General features: G+C 39.8%; 1 protein-coding gene and 1 non-coding gene across 2 annotated transcripts in view; one reads left to right on the top strand and one right to left on the bottom strand.

The window, feature by feature from the left end:
• Positions 1-10926: 10926 nt before the first annotated feature.
• The window catches only part of SLC14A1 (solute carrier family 14 member 1 (Kidd blood group)), a 112842-nt gene continuing 97104 nt past the window's right edge, over positions 10927-26664 (top strand). The window contains exon 1 of the mRNA XM_043978890.1: positions 10927-11046. The gene's annotated coding sequence lies outside the window, so the exon portion shown is untranslated. The remainder of the gene's footprint in view (positions 11047-26664) is intronic.
• Positions 18559-18665, bottom strand: LOC122737438. The gene has a single exon (XR_006354273.1). It is a non-coding gene; the product is annotated as a U6 spliceosomal RNA (small nuclear RNA).

Below are 26664 nucleotides of genomic sequence, written 5' to 3'. Positions count from 1 at the left end.
TTATTTTCCAATGTATCTCCTGTGAGAAGAGAGAACTGTGAGGATGACAGCAGGGCATTAGGCTTGACCCTGACAGCTGTGTTTAGCACAAGGCTAGCCCTATAGAGGACACTCAATAATTTATTGACTGAATGTTTGGAATTTTCCCATCTAAAATTCAGTTTTAGTATGAATGAGCACTGTGATATTGCAGCATTCAGACTGAGCACCATCCCTAATATCAGAGATTACATTCAAAACAGTCTATTCACACTAAGGCCAGGCTTTCCCCCCATGAAACTCATTATTAGTAAGGTAGGATCTTGAATTTCCTTTGCCTATACCAAGAAATACTCAACTAATGTACTACTTACTTATGTTCTTCTGTTATTTGTAGTTACATAGGAATAGTTCAACCAACCCAGTTGCCCAGTGGTAACAGAAAATCCCCTTCCTTCTTCCCTTGACAGTTGTCATGGCTTGGAATTCCTTCTCCCTCATCACACTGCAGTTGTGCAGGGACTGCCTCACACACCATCAATTTAATTTAATGAATACTTATGTCCCAAGCACACTTAGCATGTATAAGGCACATGCTAGGTAATAGGAAAACAAAGGCACAAGGAAAAAGTGCCTGCCCTAAGGGGCTTACATTCTACTAAAGAAGCATGATACCAGGGAGCAACTAGGTGGCGCAGTGCATGATAGAGCGCTGGGCTTGGATTCAGGGGGACCTGAGTTCAAATCCAGCTTCAGACACTTGACACTTACTAGTTGTGTGACCCTGGACAAATCACTTAACCCTCATTGCTCCACAAAAATAAATTAAAACAAAATTAAAAAAAAAAAGAAGCATGATACAAAGTAGGGGGTGAAGAGGGATAAGATTAGGAAGAAGATATAAGATAAAGTACTTCACAAATATATGAGAAGGACGGGTCCTAATAGCTTAGGGAATTGGAGAAGTGTATCAGGAAAGGTTTCTCAGAGGAGGTGGTACTTGGACCAAGTGTTGATTCCTTATGCCAGGCATACCTCTATCCAGAGGTTGATGCCATTGAATGGAATGGGACATCGCAAGTGCAGTTTGAGTAAGATCTTGTGATCTGGTTTGGTTAGAAAATAGCATGTAAGGGGCAGCTAGGTTGCGCAGTGGATAGAGCACTGGCCCTAGATTCGGGAGGATCTGAGTTCAAATCCAGTCTCAGACCCTTGACACTTACTAGCTGTGTGACCCTGGGCAAGTCACTTAACCCCAATTGCCTCACCAAAAAAAAAAAAAGAGAGAGATAACTAACTGATGAATTTGGCATTTCTCTAAAAATCCCAACTAAACACAAATTTTAAATTCTGAAAATCAAAAAAAACGAAAACTCATTAAATTGAAAAAAAACAAAACTATCAGCTCGTTAAAAAAATACAAATCTTTTGCCTCAAAAGGAAAGAAAAACCAAATTATTGTGCTCAAAAATGAAATAGGAAAGTTCAAAATAGTTGAAGAGGTAATAAATTGATTGTTGTTATTCTGTCATTCAACCATATCCATCTCCTTTTGACCCCCATGGACTATAGCACACCAGACCCTTCTATCCTTCACTATCTCCCTAAGTCTGTTCAAGCTCATATTTATTGCTTCCAGGAAATTGTCTATCCATTTCATCCTCTACTGTCCCCTTCTCCTTTTGCCTTCAATCTTTCCAAAATTCAGGGTCTTTTCCAATGACTCCTATCTTCTTATTATGTCGCTAAAATATTTAAGCTTCAGCTTCAGTATTTGTCCTTCCTATGAATAATCTGAACTAATTTTTTAAAGAATTGATTGATTTGATTGCTTTGCTGTCCAAGGAACTGTGAGGTTTAAAAAGTTTGAGAGGGGCAGCTAGGTGGTACAGTGGATAGAGCACCGGCCCTGGAGTCAGGTGGACCTGAGTTCAAATCCAGCCTCAGATACTTGACACTTACTAGCTGTGTGACCCTGGGCAAGTCACTTAACCCCAATTGCCTCACCAAAAAAAAAAAAAAGTTTGAGAGACATAATTTCTGGATAATTTAATCACCTTATTAATAATGCCAGCATTTTAATAAAAGGCCCATGGCACCCTCAAATTCCAAAGACAATCATGGCTGCAGGCACCTGGCTTATATACCCTTGAAAGAGGGGTATTCCTGAGGATGACAGTCAACTCTGATTGGTTAACAATGAGAGAATGAATTTTACAGTGAGGGGCTGAGAGTGACGTCATGTCAAAGAGAGACTATCCCTATAGCCAGACCACCCCTAGCCTTAGGCAATCTATTTAAAAAATCTATATGGGGCAGCTAGGTGGCACAGTGGATAGAGCACTGGCCCTGGAGTCAGGTGGACCTGAGTTCAAATCAGGCCTTAGACACTTAACACTTACTAGCTGTGTGACCCTGGGCAAGTCGCTTAACCCCAATTGCCTCACTTAAAAAAAAAAATCTACCCCCACCCTAGCCTAAGCAGAAAATCCAATCGAGTTGGGTAGAGTAGCAATACCCAGAATGAGGAGAATTTTAATTCTGTCTTCCATCATCCCTGTCCTTGAAAGATTGGGCAAGGAAATAGGGGGTGGCGGGGGGGGGGGCTTACATTGCCACAATTTTAATAATTAGCTATTAAATTGGAAGAGAAAAAAATCATTTCTCTCAGGACTCCCAAAAGTCTTTTCCAGTACCACTGTTCAAAAGCATCAGTGCTGTGGTGTTCAGCTTTCGTTATAGTCGAACTCTCACAAAACCACAGCTTTGACTATACAGACCTTTGTCAGTAAGGTGGTGCCTGCTTTTTAGTATGCTGTCCAGATTTGCCATAGCTTTCCTTCCAAGGACCAAGATTCTTTTAATTTCATGGCTTCAGTCACTGTCTGCAGAGATCTTTGAGCCCAAGAATATAAAATATGACACTGTTTCCATTTATTTCTTCTCCCTCTGTTTACTAGTATGTGATAGGACTGACCAGTTGTCATGATCTTAGCTTTTTTAATGTTCTGCTTCGAGCCAGCTTTTATATTCTCCTCTTTCACCTTCATCAAGCAGCTTATTAATTCTTTACTTTCTGCCATCAGAGTGCTGTCATCTGCATATCTGGGATTGTTGATATTTCTCCTTACAATCTGAATTCTGCCTTTTTATTTATCCACCCTGGAATATCACATAATGTACTCTGCATTGACAAGATATTAGGAAACTCCCTGTTTCACAGAGTTAAGGCCAAGCAAGAAACCTGTGCCCCTAGCTTGGCAAAACATCAATTCTTTGAGCCCACTCATTGGATAATTTCACTCTCTGGCAAAAATCACATAATTATTGTATTGCTTTGACCAGCACCAAGTGTTCTCTGAGCTTGGACAAGCACTGGACAAGCTCGGACAAGCTCAGACAAGTACCCATGTTCCGATCTTAATGTCCTGCTATGAATCAAACTTGTCACATTGTTGCTGTTACCCCTCATTGTCAGGGTTACAGATCACTTCGTAGTCATTGGTATAAGTACTAAGATCTCCCCATACTGTCTTGGGCACATGTCTTTGCTTACAAGCTATTTTCCTCACTTTGAAATTAAGACTTCTAATTAATTCCTGACACCTGTCTCTAGCCTGCTCTGTTTGGCTCCAATCATCTTAAGGTTGGATGCTGGTTCTGGTTCAGTTGAAAGCATATAAGTTAAATAAATAAGGTGACAACATACAGCCTTGTTGTACTTCTTTCCCAATCTTAAACCAATCAGTTGTTCCATGCCTGGTTCTAACTGTTGCCATATACAAGTACCTCAGGACAAGTAAGATGATCTGGTACTCTTATCTCTTTAAGCATTTTTCACACTTTGTTATGATCCACAATGAAAGGTATTAGTGTATAGTCAATGAAGTAGGTGTTTTTCTGGAACTCTCTCGCTTTCTCCATAACTCAGCGAATATTGGCAATTTGGTCTCTAGTTCCTCTGCCTCTTCAAAAACCAGCCTGCTCCTCTTGTAATTCTCAGTTCACATATTACTAAAGCCTAGTTTGTAGAATCTTTTTGTGTGTGTGGGGGGGGGGGACAATGGAGGTTAAGTGATTTGCCCAGGGTCACACAGCTAGTAAGTGTTAAGTATCTGAGGCCGGATTTGAACTTAGGTACTCCTGAATCCAGGGCCGGTGCTTTATCCACTGTGCCACCTAGCTGCCCCAAGCTTGTAGAATCTTAAGCAAAACCTTGTTGACGTGAAATGAACACAATTGTCTGGTAATGTGAATATTCTTTGGCATTGACCTTATTTAGGACTGTGACATAAACTGATGTTTTCCAATTCAGTGGTCACTATTGAGTTTTCCAAATTTGCATAGTAAGTACAGCACTTTAACAGTATCATCTTTTAAGGTTTTAAATAGCTTAGCTAGAATTCTGTCACCTCCCACTATCCACTAGCCTTATTGTTAGCAATGCTTCCTAAGGCCCATTTGACTTCATTCTCTAGGATGTCTGGCTCTAGATCAGTAATCACACCATCATGGTTATTAGTCATGTTATGATCTTTCTTCTATAGTTCTGTATATTCTAGACATATCTTCTTAATCTCTTCTATTTCTGTTCAGTCCCTACTATTTTTTTCTTTTATCATGCCCATTTTAGCATGAAATGTTCCCTTGATGCATCTAATTTTCTTAGAGATCTCACCTTTCCCATTCTATTGTTTTCCTCTATTTCTTTGCATTGCCTTTTTTTTTTTTGTGCTGGGCAATTGGAGTTAAGTGACTTGCCCAGGGTCAAGTGTCTGAGGTCAGATTTGAACTCAGGTCCTCCTGAATCCAGGGCTGGTGCTCTATCCACTGTGCCACCTAGCTGCCCCTTGCATTTCTTATTTAAGAAAACCTTCCTATCTCTCTATTGTCTGGAATTCTACATTCAGTTGGTCATATCTTTCCCTTTTTTCTTTACCTTTCACTTTCTTCTTTCCTCAACTATTTGTAAAGCTTCATTAGACTTTTTGCTTTCTTGCTCTTCTTTTTCTTTGGAATATTGTTGTCATCATCATTTTCTTGCTTTCTTGTCATTTTGCTTTCTTGCTCTTTTTTTTCCTTTGGAACTTTTTTTTCTATTGCTGCCTTTCATACAGTATTACAAACCACTGTCCATAGTTCTTCAGGCACTCTACCAAATCGAATCCCTTCAATCTATTTATCATTTGTACTTCATATTCATAAGGGATGTTATTTAGGTCATACCCATATGATCTGATGGTTTTCCCTGCTTTTCTTCAATTTAAGTCTAAATTTTACAATAAGAAACTTATAATTAGTACCACAGTGTGCTCCAAGTCTTATTTTAATTTATTATATAGAGCATCTCTACCTTTGGCTGCAAAATATATAATTAATCTGATTTTGACATTGATCATATTGTGATGTCCATGTGTAGACTTGCTTTTTGGGTTGTTGAAAAAGATTGTTTGCTAGGACCGGCAAGTTATCTTAACAAAACTCTATTTGTCTCTTCCTTGCTTCATTTTGTTCTCCAAAACCAAATCTGCATGCTATTCTAATTATCTTGTGACTTCCTACTTTAGCATCCCAATCCCTTATGATGAATGTGACATCTTTTTTTGAGGGGATGGGAGTATTTCTAGAAGATGTTGTAGGTCTTCATAGAACTGTTTAACTTTAACTTATTTGGCATTAATGGTTGGAATATAGATTTTGTATCACTGTGACATTGAATGGTTTGCCTTGGATCTGAATTGATATCATTCTGTCATTTTTGAGATTATACCCCTCAATACTGCCTTTCTCACCATTTTATTGACTATTCCATGTCTTTTTTTTTCTTTTTTACCTTGGTTTTACCTTGGTTCATGGAACTTACATTCCAGGTTCCTATGAAATACTGATCTTTACATTAGATTTTCCTTTTTTCACCATACACATCCATAGCTGAGCTTCCTTTGGGCTTTGGCCCAGTCACTTCAATCTTTCTGGAGTTATTTGTAGTTGTACTTTGCTTTTCCCTGGTAGAGTGTTGCATACCTTCCAACTTGAGGGGCTCCTCTTCTGGTATCATATCTTACGTCATTTTAATACTGTCTGTGGGGTTTCCCCGGCAAAAATATTGGAATGGTTTGCCATTTCTTTCACCAGTGGATCACCTTTTATCAGAACTCTCCACTATAACCTGTCTTACACATGTTCCTCATGGCAATGATCCAGGAGGGAAATATATTGATTAGAAGACATTTTTTTGCTTAATTATATGTCAACAAAACTGACAAGCTAAAAGATTGAGATGATTTTAAAAAAATAATCAGAATAACAAAAATCAATTTAAAATAATTGTAACAATAATAATGTTGAACGAATAACAAATTCACTTCTGCAAAGGTGGAGAAAAAAACAATCAAGTCCAAATGGATTTACAAGTAAATTCTATCAGCTATTCCAAAAAATAAACATGTAACATCAAATAAATTATTTTGAAAAATAGAATGTAGGGTGTGGGTTTTCCTCAGGGCTATAAGAGAAAGGCGGCACCCTATTAAACTCCTCCTGTGAGACAGATATGTTCTTGACACCTAAATGATAGAGATATAAAAAAGAGAAAGAAAAGTACAGGCCAATCTCTAATGAATATATATGTATGTAAGTTTAAGTGTGTGTATACATGTATGTAACTATATATGTATGTAAACATGCACATGTACACAGACAGATTTATAACTCTGTTGTGTGTGTGTGTGTTTGTGTGTGAATCTTCTATGAAGATTCTCCCATTGGAATTGGGGGTGGAGGAGGTTAGAGCAATGGTAGGAAGACAGGAAAGGGAAGAATGTTGCAGACATTCCAAATTGGAACTATGAATTAATTTTTCCATAGAAGCATTTCTATTAAATAAGGAGGTTCTTCAGGACCATAATTAGCACAGTATAGGAATTCATACTGCACTTGTAATTTCATTGCTATTCAACAAGGAATTGGTATTGGGATTCACCATTGAGATTCACCAGGGAAGTCCAAGGTGAGAGAGTTCTGTCTACCAAAGCAGATCATCAACTTCTCTGAAACTTCTAGTCTTAGAGAGCTTCCTAGAAGAGTGGTATCAAATTTAAATAGAAACAGATACCTAGCTGTCATTTCTACCTTAGAAAACCACAAATTAATGTTATCTATATTGCATTATATTTTTATTTATTTTGTTAAGCATTTACCACTTACACTTTAATCTGGTTTGACACCTTGGGTCTAGAGGATTGAGTGATTAAGAGACTTTTTAGAGAGTCACACAGCTAGTATGTGTCTAAGGCAGGTCTTGAGCCCAGGTCCACCTGGCTTAGAGGCTACCTGTGCACTATACCTCAATGCCTTTCCTTACTTAGGCATGTGATGAGTTAAACAGACTCATGTGGTTTGCTGAAAGAGCTTTATAGCCACATATAACATTGTTTCTGTAGAAGAAATAAATAAATGTATTCCAAACTTGCAACATCTAACTAGCAAAGGAACATTTAGAACATAAAACTTGGTAAATTGGAAATGGTTTGTGGGACTAGATAAGGGGTTACCAAGCGTAAGGCCTTGAAGCTGTTTCAAGAAATTAGTAGATTCTTGGGCATGCCAAGCATGGCCATTTGTTTATTTGTTTGAACAAAATAGAGCATGAATAACCTTTTCTAGACTGAAATGTCTTACATTTGGGGCAAATCACTTCACCCCTATGAAATGAAGACTACATGACCTCTAATGACCCTTCAAGTCCTAAAATCTCTGTCCCTATTGTCCTACTATGTTTCAAACATAGGCAACCATTGTTTTGGTTAACAAAATATAAAATGATTTTAAAGCCTCACTGAATTCATAGCCATTTTTTGCCATCGTGTATTTTTTCAGTATCTTTGATCTACAGAAATATGTTAAATGACTATAATAGTCATGGTACTATGCCAAGTGCTATAGGGCAGTGGTGTCTAACTCACATTGAAACAAATTTCCTGAGCGGCTTGTTGACTTAGAAGACCACAAATTGGCATTATCTATGTTGCATTGGATTATTATTTATTTTGCTAAACATTTTCCAATTCCATTTTAATCTGGTTCTGCTTATACTGGAGAGTTTTGCCCCCCATATGAGGCTGTGCTGGGGACATCAGGGAAATTTTCATTGCAGAGACAATATTTAAAGTAAGCCTTGAAAGAGGGATCAAATTTCAATAGAAAGAGATTAAGGAATTCTAAAAGGTTGGAAAGGGCATTCCAAACATAGGAAATAGCATGAGCAAAAATGGAAATACATGAGATATGATCAAGTAGGTACAATTACTATATTTTAGTTACATAGAACAATATGTGAAAAGAAATAATATAAGATTAGGGGGAAATGGGCCACAAGAAGATTGCGGAGGGCCTTAAATGTCACGTTGAAAAGTGCAGACTTTATTTGGTTGACAGTGGAGAGTCTTTGAAGGTTTTTGAGTAAGATAACATCCAGAAGGGATGTGTGGGATAGAATGGAGGCTAGGACCCTGGGACCCTCTCAGATCCCTTACAGTTTTCTGCTGTTCTCTAAACTATCAACCTAATCCAGCAGTGGCAAACATTACCTTCCCCACTGCTGGGACAATTGGGAGTACCTAACTGGCCCCTGGTTCCAGTTTTCTTGGCTCCAGTTCCTTCTTCAACCAGGCACAAGGGACTCCAAATACCTTATAGACCCAAGGACAGGAAAGAACTCACAATGGCCAGATGGTCATTGTCTATGACTTCCACAAACATACAGTGAAGTCTCCAGCACCCTACATTTAAAGGCTCTGATGTAGGAGGTGAAAAAAGGGTTAACAGAAAAACCTAAGACCCAAGCTTTAATTCAAATATTAGCTCCAAAAGGGAATTAGACCCCAGTTAATGGATAACTTATGCGGGGTTCTCGTACCCACAGTGATCAGTACCCATAAAAACAGGTCAAGTCAAATAACAATAAAGGAAATGACAAGGCTATAGAAATTCTAAAGAAAAATGATTATATTTTGAAACTAGCCATAGAAATCATTAAGAGGCATGTGCAGAAAAGGACAAATTTGTCCCCAGATTCACCTTATGACATGTAAACCCTCTGTTAAAGGCTAAAATTCTAGCTAAACTGTCTAAAATATCTAATGAGTGGTCGCCAATTAATTATAAGCTTTAGCAAGAGGTAGGCTTTTAAGCATTTATTAAGGAGAATAAGAATTTGGTAAAGAGAGAGAGAAAGGCCTACATTCATCTATCTATTAAAGGGAGAGAGCATTTCTAGCTCCACTCTCCGCCAGAGTCCCCAGGAAAGAGAGCCCAGTCAGAGTGCCAGGCTCCCCCCTTCTTCCTCCCACCAGCAAACATCACTTCCTGACGCCAAAGAAAAGACTCCTGCTTTTCCCCTCAAAGACCTTCACTTCATGGTGGAACTTTTCTATAGTAAGTCTCCAGCAGGTGGCGTCATTCCAATTGTTACACCTCCAAACACACCTCCACTGAAAAAGGTACCCGCCTCAGGGGTTGGCTTAGGACCCCAGGAACTCCAAATTAGGATAAGCCCTCCCTTGTAACACCGCTAGGTGGAGAATATTATAATGAGTAGGACAGGCCCTCCTTTGTACCTCCCCAAGGTGGAGGTTATTATAATGAGATTGATAATCAATTTATCTATACTATAAATATAACTGTCTTTTCTTTCACTATTCGAGAGATACCTTTCTACTTTTCTGGTTCTCTCCCTGTGATCACTCTCAGCATTGCAATAAAACTTGGTAAACTGAGTTACTGAGTCTTGTAATTCTTTTGGGACGACTCATGATCATTTTAACCCCAAATTTTCCTGCCCACATCAGCTCCAAATTCAGATTAAAGTTAAAATCCATTCTATCATTTCAAGATTCAGAGACTTCTCTAAAAGCTACTCAAAGTACACATCCTGGGGATTGCTTTTGTACACACCCTTTTCATCAGGGTGAACAGATTAAAAAAAATAGCTTTCAGGGAGAGAGGACACAGATAGAGAATCCCTTTTCTGAATGCCAAGCATTTAATCTCTTGGAGTCAGTAACAACAAAACATCTTTAATCTCTTTAAAAGTCCTCCGCAGTATGTGCTTTGCCCCAGCCCCAGCCTCAGGCCATAGTAGGGAACTGTTTATGTCACATGGTTTGTAAAGGCTGGCTTCCCAGTTCAACAAACTTTTAGAACTGCCTACTCTGTGCTAGATGTGGGGGACATAGAGACTAAAATTAAAATGGTCTCTGATCTGAGGAGTTTATATTTTACAAAAAACCTTCCAATTCTCAAAATTATTTCCCTAGACACCCATCTGCCACAGGTGTCTGAAATTCCTTTGACCACTACTAGAACCCTCCCAGCAAGACAATTTGCTGAGCTGTTTTGGAGGGGATTTCTGTTCTGAGATTCAGTGACTCTGAATCACTTCCGAGTAACTAACCTATTACCACCCACTAGCAGAGGGCAGAGACCCAGAGACTGAGATACTGACTTGAGGATTTTAAAGAAGATGTGGAATCTTGGAGGATGTGTGTGGGCTGGAGATGGTAGGCAGGCATGAAGCCACATGAGAGACGCAGATAAAGGGGGTCCAGAAAAGAAGGGCTTAAATCCAAACTTGAGCCACTTCTCAATTTTGTGAGGGCTGGTCCTACCCATAGAAAAAGAACAAGAATAAAGAAAAAAAAAAACCAAACCACACATCCGGGCTAAATAAAAGGGGCCCCCGGAAAAAGACTGAGGGAACTGTTGCCAACATAGGAGGGGGAAGCCAAGCACTGTAACTGCCCCAACTGGGGCCTATCCAGGAATCAGGCGGGCTTGGTGCTGCCAGGGAACAAACTGGACTGAGGGACTCTGTTGGGGCTGAGGAGCAGCAGGTGTGAGAAGTTAGCAGGTGCAGAGGTGGGGAGGGGGGGCTATGGGAGGAGGGGTTGGCAAGAGGCCAGCTGCTGGAATCTACTGAAAGGATGTGCTTTGCACCAAGGAGCAGAAGCCCCCAGTGCTGGATTTGCAAGGAGCCCTAATAGAATTGTCAACTAGCTCAACAATGAGGTAAGGGAGACCCTGGGCCAGGAGATGAGGCTGGAAGGGTCTCATAGGTACCCCTTAGGTAAGAACTATGGGACATGGCTAGGGATTCGGTAAAGAGCTTCCTTCCTGAGGAATGGGACTTTGGGACGATGTTGCTACCTCTGCAAAATGTGGGTTTTCCTTCACTCCCAATGGCTAGAAGTCCCCTCCTTCTTTCCTGGCCCCCAAGAAGGAGCCAGTTTGCTCTGAGTCCTAGGAATGCATGAGGATAGAATGAGCTCTTGCCTCTTCAGCTAAGGAGGTAATAAACATGAACTTGGGAAGGGAACAGTAGGGAACTGATAAGGTGAAAGGAGCAGTCTGTGAAGGCACCTAAAATTTAAGGAAGTGGGAGTTGTAGAAGAAAAAAAAGTTTATTTTAGCAATGCAGAAAAGGGAATGAATTATAAGGATGATTGGCTTACTGTCCAATGGCATGAGATAGAGCCAGGCCCACCCTCCCCTAGCCCCCATCTTCTAGCTGTGAGATAGCTGTGAGATAGGAAGCTAGGTCACAGCCATGAGGAGCAGGGGTAGACCTAAAAGACCACAACCTATCAGCTGCTGGGGAGCTTCCTAAGGACGGCAGGACTTGACTATAAAATCTTGCTTGACACTTTTTTTTTTTTGGTAAGGCAATTGGAGTTAAGTGACTTCCCCAGGGTCACACAGCTAGAAACTGTCAAGTGTCTGAGGCCAGATCTGAACTCAGGTCCTCCTGAATCCAGGGCCGGTGCTTTATCCACTGCGCCCCCTAGCTGCCCCTTGCTTGACTTTTAAAGCCCTTCACAACCTGGCCCCTTCTCCCCTTTCTTGTTGTCCTATGCTTGACTTCCCTTAATGTATTCCACAATCCAGTGACACGGGCCTCTTTGCTCTTTCTTGCACATGCACTTCATCTCCCAACAGCAGATCTTTGTATTGGCTATGTCCATGCCTGGAATGCTCTCTCTCCTCACTTCTGCCTTCTAGCCTCCCAAAGACCAAAGTTTCTTAAACTGTGAGTTTTAACCCCATATGGGGGTTTCATAACTGAATGTGGGGGTTGCAAAAAACTTGGTAATAAATGTTTGATTTGTATACCTATTTTATATACCTGTGCCACCTAGCTGCCCCTGCCCAAGACATTTTTACAGGTCCCCAGTTATATAGGTATATAAAATAGGTATAGAGCACCAGCCCTGGAGTCAGAAGGACCTGAGTTCAAGTCCGGCCTCAGACACTTAACACTTACTAGCTGTGTGACCCTGGGCAAGTCACTTAACCCCAATTGCCTCAAAACAAAACAAAAAACCAAAAAATGTCTTGGGCCAAAAGGGGTGGAGACTGGAAAAAGATTAAGAAGCCCTGCCCTACACATACACACACACACACACACACACACACATTCTCTCTCTCTCTCTCTCTCTCTCTCTCTCTCTCTCTCTCTCTCTCTCTCTCTCTCTTTCTCTTCATAAATGCTTGTTGAATGGGGGATAGTGATTGAGGGGTGTGGGGAGAGGAAGAGGGAGGACTTTTGGAAGGGTGTGTGGATTGAGATTGGGGGGAGGCTATGGGGAGCACTCTTGGAGGGGGTGGTTAAAGTCGGGAGTGAAGATAAGGTAACAGGGATAAAGTAAAAAAAAAAAAGAGGCTGAGAGAAAATAGCGAGTAAAAATATTATGGAAGAACATTTACCAATAGTAATTATAACTTTGAATAGAATGGGATGTTTTTAGTGGCTCTGTTTGTAGTGGCAAAGAACTGGAAATTGCAGGAATCCCCATTAATTGGGGAATGACTGAACAAGTTGTGGTGTATGGTTGTGATGGAATACTACTGTGCTAAGACATGATGAGCTCAGTGATCTTAGAAAGGCCTAGAAAGGGGCAGGTAGGTGGCACAGTGAATAAAGCATTGACCCTGAATTCAGGAGGGCCTGAATTCAAATCCGGTCTCAGACACTTGATCCTGGGCAAGTCACTTAACCCTTATTGCCCTGCAAGAAAACAAAACAAATAAACACAAAAAATTAGGCATAGAAAGACTTGCACAAAGTGATGAAGAGCAAAATGAGCAGAATCAAGAGAACATTGTAACAGCAATATTGTTTTAAGAATGACTTTGGGGACAGCTAGGTGGCGCAGTGGCCCTGGATTCAGGAGAACCTGAGTTCAAATCCAGCCTCAGACACTTGACACTTAATAGCTATGTGACCCTGGGCAAGTCACTTAACCCTCACTGCCCCGCAAAAAAAAAAAAAAAATTTACTTTGAGCAACTAAGTCATTTTGACTATTATAAATACACAAATTAAAAATAAAGGACACATGAAGAAATACACTATCTGCATCCAAAAAAAGAACTAATAAATAGAAGTATGTATAGAACAATTTTGCATATATATATTTGTATCTAATGGTAGCCATCTCTAGGGGAAGGGGGAGAAAGAAAAAAAGAAATTTACATGATAACTTTGTTGTATATTTGGAGGGAATAGCAAGTTGTACATGATAGATTCATAGTTTCATGTGCAGTCATCTTTTTATTATACTGTATTATGGAAATGTTTGTTTTGTTCCATGAACTGAAAATAAAATAAAATTTAAACATTTTTTCAAAAGAAATAAAATTAGTCCCTATAAAAAAAAAGAATCTAAAAGAATCTAATGCCTGGAGACTTGAGATTGAATGCCAGCTTTGTTACTTATGACCTGTGTCATTTTGGGCAAGTAACTGAACCTCTCTGGGCCTCAGTTTCCTCATCTGTTAAAAAAAAAAGGCACTGGGACTAGATGATTTCAAAGTCTAGCTTACAGCCCATGGTCATACTAATTTTCTTTTTAATTCAACAAATATGTGTTAACTTTTTTTATTCTTTAGGTACCGAAACCTTTTCCTCCCATCAACCTGAATCGTTATCTTCTTAAACCTTAATCAGCTAATATCTTATAGAGATGAGTTTAACAAGTCCTTAAAAGCAAGAATGGGATAAGGTATGTGAAACCAGAGGGATTAGGAGAGTAGGAATATGGAAAGGAGTGCTGGAAAGGGAGGTGTGGCACTTCCAAGACACACTTCACCTGTGTGTGACATAGTTTTGCCTATGGCAGTCTCTGAAAGACACAAGCTCATAAAACATAAGGTTGGTACCCCAGTTTGCTATTTGCCTTCAGCTTCTGGCTTGGTCTGTCTCCCTGTATTTACAGGAAGTTTTTATTTTATTTATTTATTTAGTTTTATTTTATTTTTTGTGGGGCAATGAGGGTTAAGTGACTTGCCGAGGGTCACACAGCTGATAAGTGTCAAGTGTCTAAGGCTGGATTTGAACTCAGGTCCTCCTGAATACAGGGCCAGTGCTTTATCCACTGTGCCACCTAGCTGCCCAAGGTTCTCAAGTCTTTTTTTTTTGGTGAGGCAATTGGGGTTAAGTGACTTGTCCAGGGTCAGACAGCTAGTAAGTGTCAAGCGTCTGAGGTCAAATTTGAACTCAGGTCCTCCTGACTCCAGGGCCCATGCTCTATCTACTGTGCCACCTAGCTGCCTTATTTACAGGAAATATAACAAGACAGCATTTCACTATCCTTTAGATTGAATAAGGGTTCTCAACAGCCTGGTGAAGTCTATGGATCTCTTCTTAAAATGGTTTAAAAAATAATCATAACGGAAGGTACTACTACACTTCAGTTAGAGTTAGAACCACTTTCAGCCAAGTTCTCCCAGTTAGGTTAGTGCCACTTTCCCCCAAGTTCACAGACACCCCCCCCCCCAATCTATTAACAGGCCCCTTAGGATGTGTGGACTGCAGGGGAAGAACTCCAACTCTAGGGGCAGTAAGATCCAGCCAATATTTCTTGGGCTTTGTCTAGCCTTCCTTATATTCCAGTTCCCTGACCAAGAAGGTAACCTGCTTAAGGAGATGTAGGGATTCATAAGTCCTATAAATATTGCACTCAAATGACATGGCAATTCATACCATGCTCTCTACCACTTTCTGTAAGTGACTATCATCAGAATAAAACCTTACATGTTTGCATAGGATTTTATACCTTTTTTCTTTCTTATCAGGACTTTAATAATCATCCCAACACACAAAAACCCAAATATACAAAGAACAAGATAAGAGGACTGGATAAGAAACTATGAACTTCTGTTATGTACATTAAAAAAAAAGTTCTGTGTAAGTGAGAGGGAGGGAGGGAGAGAAGAGAGAAAAAAGAGAGGGGGGAGGAGAGGGAGAGAGAGATTTAACTAAGTAGAAACAAAATAGCTCTATGTGTGTCCCCTTTTGCAATTGTTTTCTTCTGAACATTTTCGAATATGTTTTACTGATGATATTTGATTTTTTGATGATATTTGATGATATTTGTTTCTTTGAAGGGGAAGGGGAGGAGTTGTGCATCTATCACTCACTACCCACTAATCCCCTTCCAAATAGAATTCCTCTTGTAATAAATATATATAATTGGGCAAAACCAATTCTCTTATTAATTCGGTATCTCTTTTCAAATCACTCTGAACTATATCATTCAATACATAAAGCACAGCTCCTCCCAGCTCCTGCTTCTCCTCCCCCAACCAAACACAGGTCAAACTCATAAAATGTTTTGAGAGCTACAAAGATTAGGGCAAGTGTGCTTATTCGAGAAGGGAGTAAATAGGTGTGGACAGAATTATCTTTTCGGTGGCTCTAAACATAAGATTTCAGCCTCTAGAGAGGCTGAGGAAGGGGTGGGAGTGAAGGGGGGGGGCAGTTCTGCTGACCGATGCTAAAGACTTGAGACTCAAATACATACATCAACCTCCTACTTCCTCTCCTTCATGGAGGTAAAATTGGGGACTGCCCCTCCTCCCTAGCTCAGGCTCCTCTTCAGGGATTTCTTTGCTCAAGCAAGAGATGTGATTTGTCTAGTCCTCCCTTTACGTTCCCTCCCCCTTTCATGTACGTTCCCTCCCCCTTTCATGTGAGCCTTCTCCCAAACCAATCATTCCCAGCACAATCTTAGGGATCTGGATAGATAGCTAGGAAAGGAGCAGACCCACCTCTCTTCCCGGGAACTAGTCAAGACTTTGTAGCAACAACCTTCAGTTGTTTCTGAAGATGGAAGACAGAGCTTGGCTAACTGGACCAAGGAAAAGCATTCCTGACAAAGTGTTGTTTGAACATCTAAAGGTAGGAATATGATAATTAACCCTGAACTGATAGATTGCTACACTTTGATTTACAGTTGTTTAAGAACACACCTCTTCGGGAGGGAGTTGATAAGGAGATTGGTGAAAGGATTAGAAGGATGACTTCCACCGCAATTCCCTTTACTCTGACCTCTCTGTGGCAATGCAAATATTTCCTGGCTGTATTTGATGTTTATGTGGCCAGCTGCCCTTGACACATCTGTCAAATGGGTGTGAACGTGCTTCAAAAAGTCACTTAACCCCCACTGCCCCGCAAAAAAAAAAAAAAGTGCCCTGTTATATAATTGTGATCCAACTCAGCAAAAAGGGTGCTGAAGTGGATAGAGAGCAAGCTTGTCCTAAGGAAGGCCTGAGGGGTTCAGGTGTTACCTCTGATAACATGTTGGCTCTCTAAAGCTAGGGAAGTCACCTAACCTCTCAGCGCCAGAGGCAGCTAAGACAGGGGCTCTTAAGCTGGGGCCCATTAACTTAAAAAAAAAAAACAAAACATTTTTATAACTGCATTAAAAACGTTATTCTTAGACTTCACCAGGCAGCTGAGAAAATCCATGACACAAAACATGTGCTCTAAGTTGGTCTTGTACAGATCTGCATTTGTAAAGGGTATTTCCTTCCCATAGAGCTTCTTCTCCTAAAGAAATCACATGTGAAGATAATAAATATTGAAACCAAAAACTATTTATTAAATACCTACTAATTTGCAAGGCACTCTGGTAAGCGGAAGTTCTTACAGAACTTCATTTACAGAAGTAACCAGTTTTTGCATCCAAAGAGTTTGCATTCTACTAGGAAGATGGACAATGTAACCAAATTAGTAAATGCAAGGAAACGGGAGGTGGAAGGAACAACATTCTAACAACTGTGAGCATCAGGGGAGGCTTCACAGTGGAGATGGTGCCTGTACTCAGCCTTGAAGAAAGACAAGGATTGTGAGAGGCAAGAGTGAGTTCTTGGCCCCTGTGGATGCACAGCGCTAGAATATGAGAACAGTCACAGTCCAGTTCCTCCAGAACCTAGAGTGTATAAAGGCTTGTAATGTAATGTAAGGTTTAGACTGGAAAACAGGTGATCACCAGATGGTAGAAAACTTTCATTCTGATGATCTTTTTGCTCTCCTGTTGTAAGGTGGCATTGGGGTCTCCACCAGTATTTCCTGCAGCCAATTGCATGTGTTTATGTAGAAAATATTAAGAGGGTCAAGCTTATGTCCTGTGTGATTTTGTCACGAAGTTTCCTGTTATATCACATACAAGGCTCAATATATACACGGCTCTGGGCTGAAATATAGAGTGTTAGTTTCAGGATAATTGACAGCACTCACGAATGTTCTGCAGATTTTCAGTAGTACCAGTCACTTTCCTTGTACATCCTGGCACCTAAAAAATCCATTTGGAATTGCTTGAAGGGATATGTTAGCTATTTCTATTGGGAAAAAGTAATGTGTTCCAAGAGCTTCCTGCAGAAGTAATGAGCAACCTGTTACTTAGAGGTGCTCAGAAAGAGGCGAGAATAGGACCACTTGTCAGGAGGGCTTTAAAAAGGAGTTTCATTTGGATGTGGATTGGAATAGATGCTTTCGAAGACCCCTCCAACTCCAAGAATCTTTGATTCTACTATTAATTAACCAAAAAAGGAGTTACTAGTACTGATAAGGCTATCTTCTCTGAGCTACATCCAAATTAGGGGATGACAATAAGTGTTTTTTAAAAATCACAATCTTTAATAAATAACTATTATAATTATTCAGTATTACATTGGAAATTCCAGCAATAGCAATAAGATGGGGGGGGGAGAAATAGAAGGAGTCAGAATAGGGAATGAGGTAATAAAACTTTCTTTTTTGTAGATTATATAATGATATACTTGGAAAATTCCAATGACTCAACTAAAAGCTAGTTGAAACAATACTTTTAGCAAAGTAGCAGGATATAAAGCAAATCCACATAAATCATCAGCATTCCTATATATTACAAACAAAACTCTGTAAGAAGAGATAGTAAAAAAAAAATACCCCATTTAAAGTAACTCTAGATGGTGTAAAATACCTGGGAGTACACCTGCCAAAACAAACTCAGGAATATTATAAACAAAATTCCAAAAAACTTTTTATACAAATAAAATCAGATTTAAATAATTGGAAAAATATTAATTGTTCATAGGTAGGCAGGGCCAATATAATGAAATTGACAATTTTACTCAAACTAATTTATGTATTCAGTGCCATCCCAATTAAATTATCAAAAAAAATACTGAATTTAAAAAATAACAAAATTAATTTGGAAAAATTAAAAGTCAAGAATAGAAAAGGAAATATATATTTTTTTAAAATATGGAACGCTTCACGAATTTGCGTGTCATCCTTGCGCAGGGGCCATGCTAATCTTCTCTGTATTGTTCCAATTTTAGTATATGTGCTGCCGAAGCGAGCACAGGAAATAATTTTTTAAATGTAAAGGAAGGAGGTTTAACAGTACCAAATCTTAAACTATATTATGAGGCACTAATTATCAAAACTATCTGCTACTGGCTCAGTAATAGAAAGGTAGATCAATGGAGGAGAATAGACATAAAATTTACAATAGCAAATAAACACAACAGCCTTGCATTTGATAAGTGTAAAGACGTAAGATTTTGGGATAAGAATTCATTATATGGTAAAAAATTATTGGGAAAACTAGAAAGCAGCATGGCAGAAACTGGGCATAGACCAATATGTTATACCATTTACCAAGATAAGGTCAAAATGACTTAGATATAAAGGAGTTTTTATAAGAAAATTAGAACATGGAACATATTACTTATCAGACTTATGGATAAGTGAACAATTTATGAATAAATACCACTAATAGGTCTATTTCCAAAGATGATTAGGGAAAAAGGAAAAGAACCTATATGTTCTAAAATGTTTATAGCAGCTCTCTTTGCAGTGGCAAAAAATTGGAAATTGCAGGGATGCCCATCAACTGGGGAATAGCTGAACAAGTTGTGGTATATGATTGTCATGGTGTGCTATAATAAATTATCTTAGACTCAATAATCTTAGAAAAATATGGAAAGACTTGCATAAAATAATGAAGTGAAATGAGCAGAACCAAGAGAACATTGTATACAGTAACAGCAATATTGTTTTAATAATTACTTTAAATGAATAAGTTATTTTGACTATTATAAATATCCAAATTTAAGGACATATGAAGAAAGCTGCTGTCTGCATCCAGAGAAAGAAAAGATAACTAGAAGTATGTGTTTGTGTTTAATGGTAGCCGTCTCTAGGGTGGAATGCATGTGGAGGGGTAGGGAGTGAAAAAAAAAAAGAAGAAAAATAAATATACATGATAATTTTGTTGTATATTTGCAAGGAATAGTAGATTTGCAGTTTCATGTACAATCATCTTTTTTATTGTACTATGTTATGGAAATGCTTGCTTTATTTCATAAATATGTAAAAAAGGGGGAAAAGGGAAAAACATAATCTCAACAAGGCTTGAAAGAGTGATGAGAATTCAAGAGGAATCAATTGAAATAATGAATCAGAGAGGGTTTTCAGGAACATAAAGTGTTCTTTCTACATGTGCTGGTGGTGATAGCAACAGCAGCAGCAATAACAGTAAAGTATTTGTCACAGTTCCTGGCAAATATTAAAAACTATATAAATGGTAGTGGAGGTGTGGTGATAATGATGGTGGTGGTGGTAGTAGTAGTAGTATGTTTCTGATGAAGCCTTTTTATACATTCTGACCAAATTGATGATTCTAGCCATCCCAGCCAGTTGCCACAAAATATACTCCTTTTATCCTCAGTAACCCAAATTAATGATGTTGGATAGACAGAGCATTATTAAGTGCTAACTACATTCCAGTTACTGTCACAGGATCATGGTTTTAGAAGGGGGCAGCTAGATGGCACAGTGGATAAAACACTGGCTCTGGATTTGGGAGGACCTGAGTTCAAATCCAGCCTCAGACACTTGATACTTACTAGCTATGTGACCCTGGGCAAGCCACTTAACTCTCATTGCCCCGCCAAAAAAAAAAAAAAAAGGAAATTCAGGCAATCTCATAGAAGCACTAGAAGGAATATCAAGATCAAGTCTATACCCTCATTTTTTATGATGAAGATCACAGGCTAATAGAATCATAGGTTTGAAGCTGTAGAGACCGTTGGGGGCCACTGAGTCCAAACCCCTCCTTTTACTGATGAGTAAACTGAGATGCAGAGAGGTTAAGTGATGCCCAAGGTCACCCACTACACCAATGCTGTCTCTCAACTGTGTATTTCTTGAATTTGTAGTTTTGGAGACTATCCTAATGACAATAATAGTACTTTGGGTTTTGTAACAAGTTCTTTTTAAAAAGCTTTCACAAATTTTCTCAGTTGATCCTCATGACAATTCTTTAAAGCTGAAGGAGCAAGTCTTATTCCCACTTACAGATTTAGGATGATGGTATCCAGAGCTGTAAGGAAGGAAATGAACATTTATTAAGCACCTACTATATTCCAGGCACTGTGCTAAGCACTTCACAGTTATTATCTCATCTGATCCTCAAAACAACTCAGGGGAGTAGGTACTGGTATTATCTCCATTTTACATTTGAGGAAATTGAGGCAGATAGAGGTTTAAATGACTTGCTCAGGGTCACAATAGTGTATCTGGATATGAACTCAGGTCTCGCTTACTCCAGGCCAGAGAGGTGGTACAATGGATAAAGCACTAGGCTTGGAATCAGGAAGACAACTTCCTGAGTCCAGATCTGTCCTTTGGGCAAGTCAATTAGCTTTGTTTGCTTCAATTTCCTCATCTGTAAAATGAGCTGGAGAAAGAAGTGGTAAACCACTCTACTATCTCTGCTAAGAAAACCCCAAATGAGGTCCTGAAGAGTTGAACACAACTGACTCCTGAACTGACTGAACAACTTCCTAACTCCAGGCTCAGCACCCTATCCATTGGGCCACCTGGCTGCCTCTAGACAAAGTACCTTAGAGCTCATCTTATCAAATCCCCTCATTTTGTAGAGTAGGAATCTGAGACCCAGAGAGTTAAGATGACTTTCCCAAAGTCACACAGGTAGCAAATGAGAGAGCCAAAATTTGAACGTATGCCCTCTAACTCCAAATCCTCCAAATCTAGTAGGGGTTTTGGGGTTTTTTTCCTAAGTAGTAGAAGTGGAATTTGAACCTCTGACTCCCAACCCAGCACTCTTTTCTTTTTTTTTTTCTTTTCTTTTTTTTTTTAGTGAGGCAATTGGGGTTAAGTGACTTGCCCAGGGTCACACAGCTAGTAAGTGTTGAGTGTCTGAGGCCGGATTTGAACTCAGGTATTTCTGACTCCAGGGCCGGTGCTCTATCCACTGAGCCACCTAGCTGCACCCCCCACTCTCTTTTCACTATTCTGCCCTACTCCGTCTCCTGCCTCCTAGCTCAGGACTCTTTACATGATACATAGCACCTCCCCTGTCTCTTCTTGCTATATAACACTATGCTAATCTTGATATGCCTTGTAAAAGTGAATATGACATATTTAAACATTTTATTTTTAATAAATATTTTATATTTAAACATTCATTTGAACGAATAAAGGTTGTTACTCTCAAACTCTGTAAAGTAGGCTTCAATGCACACATACATAAGTAGAGAGAGCAGAAACACTATGGTATATTAGGGAAAGATCTGGACACCCAATTTTAAATTTTAATGGTACATTGCATTTTAGGAAGGAGGAGGATAAACTGTGAGTCAGTCAAGAAGGATGGTGAAGATCATGGGATATGGGAATTGGCTGAAGGAACTGGACAAAATGGCTTTGGGGGAAAATAGGATGGTTGTCTTCAAATATTTGAAGAACTGTTTCCTTTGGCTCCCCACGGGAGACAAAACTAAAAGCAAAGGAAGTTGCAGAGGCAAAGTTAGGCTTAAGGGGAGAGACAACTTCCTAACACTTAGAACAAACCAAATAGGAAATGAACTGCCTAAAGAGGCAGGGATGGGGCAGGTTCTCCTTCAAAGGAGGTCTTCAAGCAAAGACTGGCTAGCCATTTGTCAGGTGTGCTCCAGAGGGGATTCTCATTCAGACACGGGTTGGATTAAGTGACCTCTAAATTCCCTTCCAGTCCTTGGTTTCTGTGATTCAGAAATAGTTGGATTAGTAGGAAGGGAATGGAGGTGAATGGGGTCTGGAAGTGGGGATGGGGAGGTGCTGCTGCAGGAGTAATGTTTTTAAATTAGGACTCTTCAAGTATAGAAAGTCAAAGATGGACTTCAGTCTGTCTGAAGGGGACCATGCTTCAAGTCCATAAAAATGAAAAGCTGTTCTGCAGATCTTAGCAAAGGCCTAAGGAACTACCCTTGGAATTAAAAAAAGATAAACTTAGGACACACTAGAGTCCTATTTCACACAGTACTTATGAAACTCATGATCAAGAGATGAGCATTTAGATGAATTCATAAATGATGCTTCATTTAATATTAACGAGCCATTAAGGGAAGGTAGGATATCACACTTTTATGGCAGCGAAAAGGCTAATTGAATCTTTATTGTTGTTCAGTCATGTCAGACTCTTCTTGACCCCATTTGGGGTTTTCTTGGCAAAGACACTGGAGTGGTTTGCTATTAACTATTTCCTTTTCCAGCTTGTTCTTCAGATGAGGAACCAAGGTAAATAGGGTTAAGTGACTTGCCCATGGTCACACAGCTAGGAAGTGTCTTGAGGCCAGATTTGAATTGTCTTCCTGACTTCAGACCCAGAACCACTGCACCACCTAGCGTTTACTAACTGAAGCTTCATGTCCAGAGTGAAGGAAATGATAGTTTCTCAGTATTCCACATACTATGTCTGGAATATTGTGTCTAGTTTCTGGGGACCACATTTTAGAAAAGACATTGACCAAGACAATGAAAGGTCTAGAAACCATGCAGACCAGGATTTGTTAAAAGAACTAGAAATGTTTTGTTAAGGGCTAAAATTCTAGCTAGTCTGTCTAAAATATCCAATGGGTGGTCGCCAATAAATTATAAGCTTTAGCAAGAGTTAGACTTTTAAGCATTTATTAAGGAGAATAAGAATTTGGTAAAGAGAGAGAAAGGCCTAGATTCCTATCTATTAAAGGGAGAGCACATTTCTAGCTCCGCTCTCCACCAGAGTCCAAAGGAAAGCAGAGCGAGACTGAGCGCCAGTCTCTTCCTTCCTCCTCCCATTAGCCCGCGTCACTTCTTGACACCAAAGAAAAGACTCCTGGTCTTGCCCTCAAAGACCTTCACTTCATGGGTGGAACTCTTCTACAGTAAGTCTCCAGCAGGTGGCGTCATTCCAATCGTTACAGTTTAGCATAGAGATGAGAAGGCATAGGAGACTTAGCGAAGACCTAGAGGACAACATGACTGTGATCTTCAAACATATGAGTGGATCAATTTGAAAAGATGATCCTCATTCTTCTTGGCCCCAGAGAACAGACCTAGGATCGATGTCAAAATTACAGAGAGACAGAATACAGATGACTAGAAGGAAATATTTCTCAACGATTAGAACTTCACCAAAATTAAAAAGTGAGAGGTAATGAGTCCCCTTTCCCTAGAAATCTTCAAGAAAAGACTGACTAGGAGGCTTTGGGGAAGGGGGGTGGAGGCAGTAGATAGAGCACCAGCCCTGCAATCAGGAAAACCTGAGTTCACATTTGGTTTCAGGCACAATCTGTATGACCCTAGGCAAATCATTTAATCCCAATTGCCTCTGAGGGGAAAAAATGAAGAAAAGGCTAGATGATCATTTGTTAGGACAGTTAGAGATAACATTTCTGTTTAAGTGTGAGTTGGCCTAAAAGGTCCAGTTTTAATTCTAATTTTGTGATTAAATCAGCCAGTAATGATTTTGTATTTACTATGTCTAATCCTATGTTGGTTGTCTGGGAACAAGTAAGCCCACGGTCCTGTCCCTATGGTACTGTACAAAAAGTCCACAATCTAGATACATAAAATAACTAGAAAACAGTTACTTGCTAAATAGGTACAGACGCTAAATACCATAGAAATTCAGAAAAGGTCAAGGTCAATGTTGGCTGGAAAGATCTGAGAGGTTTTGATTAAGGAGTAAGGAATCTAATCAAATACTTTGAAGAGGTGACTAGGGAGGAAAAGAGGTAGATATAAGCATGACATGTCTGCCAACAAGAAGTTATTAAGTTCTTTCTCTGTTTCAGCCTTTGTGATAAGTAAGGAGAATACAAGACAAAAAACAGTCTCTATTTCCAAAGAGCTCACAGTCTAACTGGAGAACAATATGCAAACAACTATGTACAAACAGGATGTGTACAAGATAAACTGGAGATAATCCATAGAGAGAGGTCACTAGCACTAAGGGGATTCAGGAAAGGTTTCTTGTAGAAAGTGGGATTTTAGCAGGGACTTGAAGCCAGGAAAGTCAAGTGGCCTGGGTGACATCCAGAAAAAATACCCCCTGTCAGGAGATGGAGGAATAGCATCCACAACAAGCACAGTGAGGACCTCAGCCTGACTGGAACAGTGGGAGATAAGGTTGAAAAACCATAATGGGACCAGATGATGGACAAGTCAGTGCCACCAACATGTATTAAGTGTTCACTGTGCCCAAGGCTACCATATGCAATGCTAATTATTGGGGATACAAAGACAAAAAATGAAACAGTCTTTCAGATTTAGACCTCTCAGCAACTTCAGAGGTCATTCTCTCATTTTACAGATGGGGAAACTAAGGTCTCGTCGGGTTAAATGACTTGGCAAAGATCACACAATTAAGTAGAAGAATGAAGACTCAAACTCAGGCCCTATCCAGGGCTCTTTCCAACAAACCACATTGCCTTCTATTAAGCGGATACAACATGTACACATTTAAATATCTACAAGGTAATTTGAAGACAGAGAGTGAATGAACAGCTAGGGGAGGATTGGAGAAAGCTTCATGGGGGGTGGCCATAGGTAATCAACATAAGTCCTTGAGTAAAAGATTGATATGATGAAAGTAGCATTTTAGGAACACTACTATGAGCAGAGAAAATGGAGGAAATATCTAAAGGCTGATGCAGAAATTCAGGCATTTATGTCACGGATCATGGTGTTGGGGGTTGAGAAGAAAGGGACAATCTTTGATACCATCAAGCAATGCAGAATAGTGGAGGGTGGTACTTGGTATTGTTCAATCCTGTGCAACTCTACCTAACCCCCCTACGGGTTTTCTTGGCAAAGATACTGGAGTGGTTTGCCATTTCTTTCTCCAGCTCATTTTACAGATGATGAGACTGAGCCAGACAGGGTTAAGTGACTTGCCCAGGGTCATACAACTTGTATCTGAGGCCTGAAGAGGAGTCTCCCTGATTCCAAACCCAGTGCTCTATCCCCAATGCCATCTAGCTGCCCTATCTCTTCTGTAGCATAATCTTAAATAGATGCTGAAGGCACTGAATCATTAAATGATTTGTCCATGGTGACACAACCAGTATGTATGGAAAACAGGACTTGAACCTAGATCTTCTCTATTTTCACTCTCTTTTCATTTCAGCATTTCAAATTGGATGTCCTGGAGACATTTCCATCTTAACATGCCCAAAATAGAACTATTTCCCCCCCCAAAACCCTTCCAAGAACCTCAATTTCTGTTGAAGATACCACCATTTTCCTATTGTCTTAGCTTCATAACCTTGATTATGAGGTCAGATTTGAACTCAGGACCTCCTGAATCCAGGGTGCTTTATCCACTGTGTGAACTAGCTGCCCCCAAATTCTTTTTTTTTTGGCCTTTGGTTAACTTTTGTTGTTGTTGTTGTTGTTTTTGTTTTGCGGGGCAATGAGGGTTAAATGACTTGCCCAGGGTCACATAGCTAGTAAGTGTCAAGTGTCTGAGGCTAGATTTGAACTCAGATCCTCCTGAATCCAAGGCCGGTGCTTTACCACTGCGTCATCTAGCTGCCCCCCTTTTGGTTAATTTTTTTTTTTAGTGAGGCAATTGGGGTTAAGTGACTTGCCCAGGGTCACACAGCTAGTAAGTGTTAAGTGTCTGAGGCCAGATTTGAACTCAGGTCCTCCTGACTCCAGGGCCGGTGCTCTATCCACTGTGCCACCTAGCTGCCCCTTTGGTTAACTTTTAAAGCCTTTCACACCCTTGCTTCAACTGATCTTTCTAGCCCCATTATATTCCCCCACAGTCTGAAAATCAGTCTTCTCTCTGTCTTTCACTTATAACACTCCATCTCCCATCTTCATGTCTTCATGACCATGAAGCCTAAAATGCCCTCTTTCCTCACCTTTGCCTCATAGAATCCCTATCTTCCTCCTCCAGGACCCTGCTCATGGAACACGTTCTGTGCCCTTCCCTCTCCAACTACTTTATGTGAACTGCTTTCTGTTTATTTTCCCTATATTTATTTTATGTATAATTATGTATGCCCTTGCCCCTCCCAGCTCCCA

This window comes from Dromiciops gliroides, chromosome 1, assembly GCF_019393635.1.
Source record: "Dromiciops gliroides isolate mDroGli1 chromosome 1, mDroGli1.pri, whole genome shotgun sequence".
NCBI lineage: Eukaryota > Metazoa > Chordata > Mammalia > Microbiotheria > Microbiotheriidae > Dromiciops > Dromiciops gliroides.
This window is presented reverse-complemented; position numbering and strand designations above follow the sequence as displayed.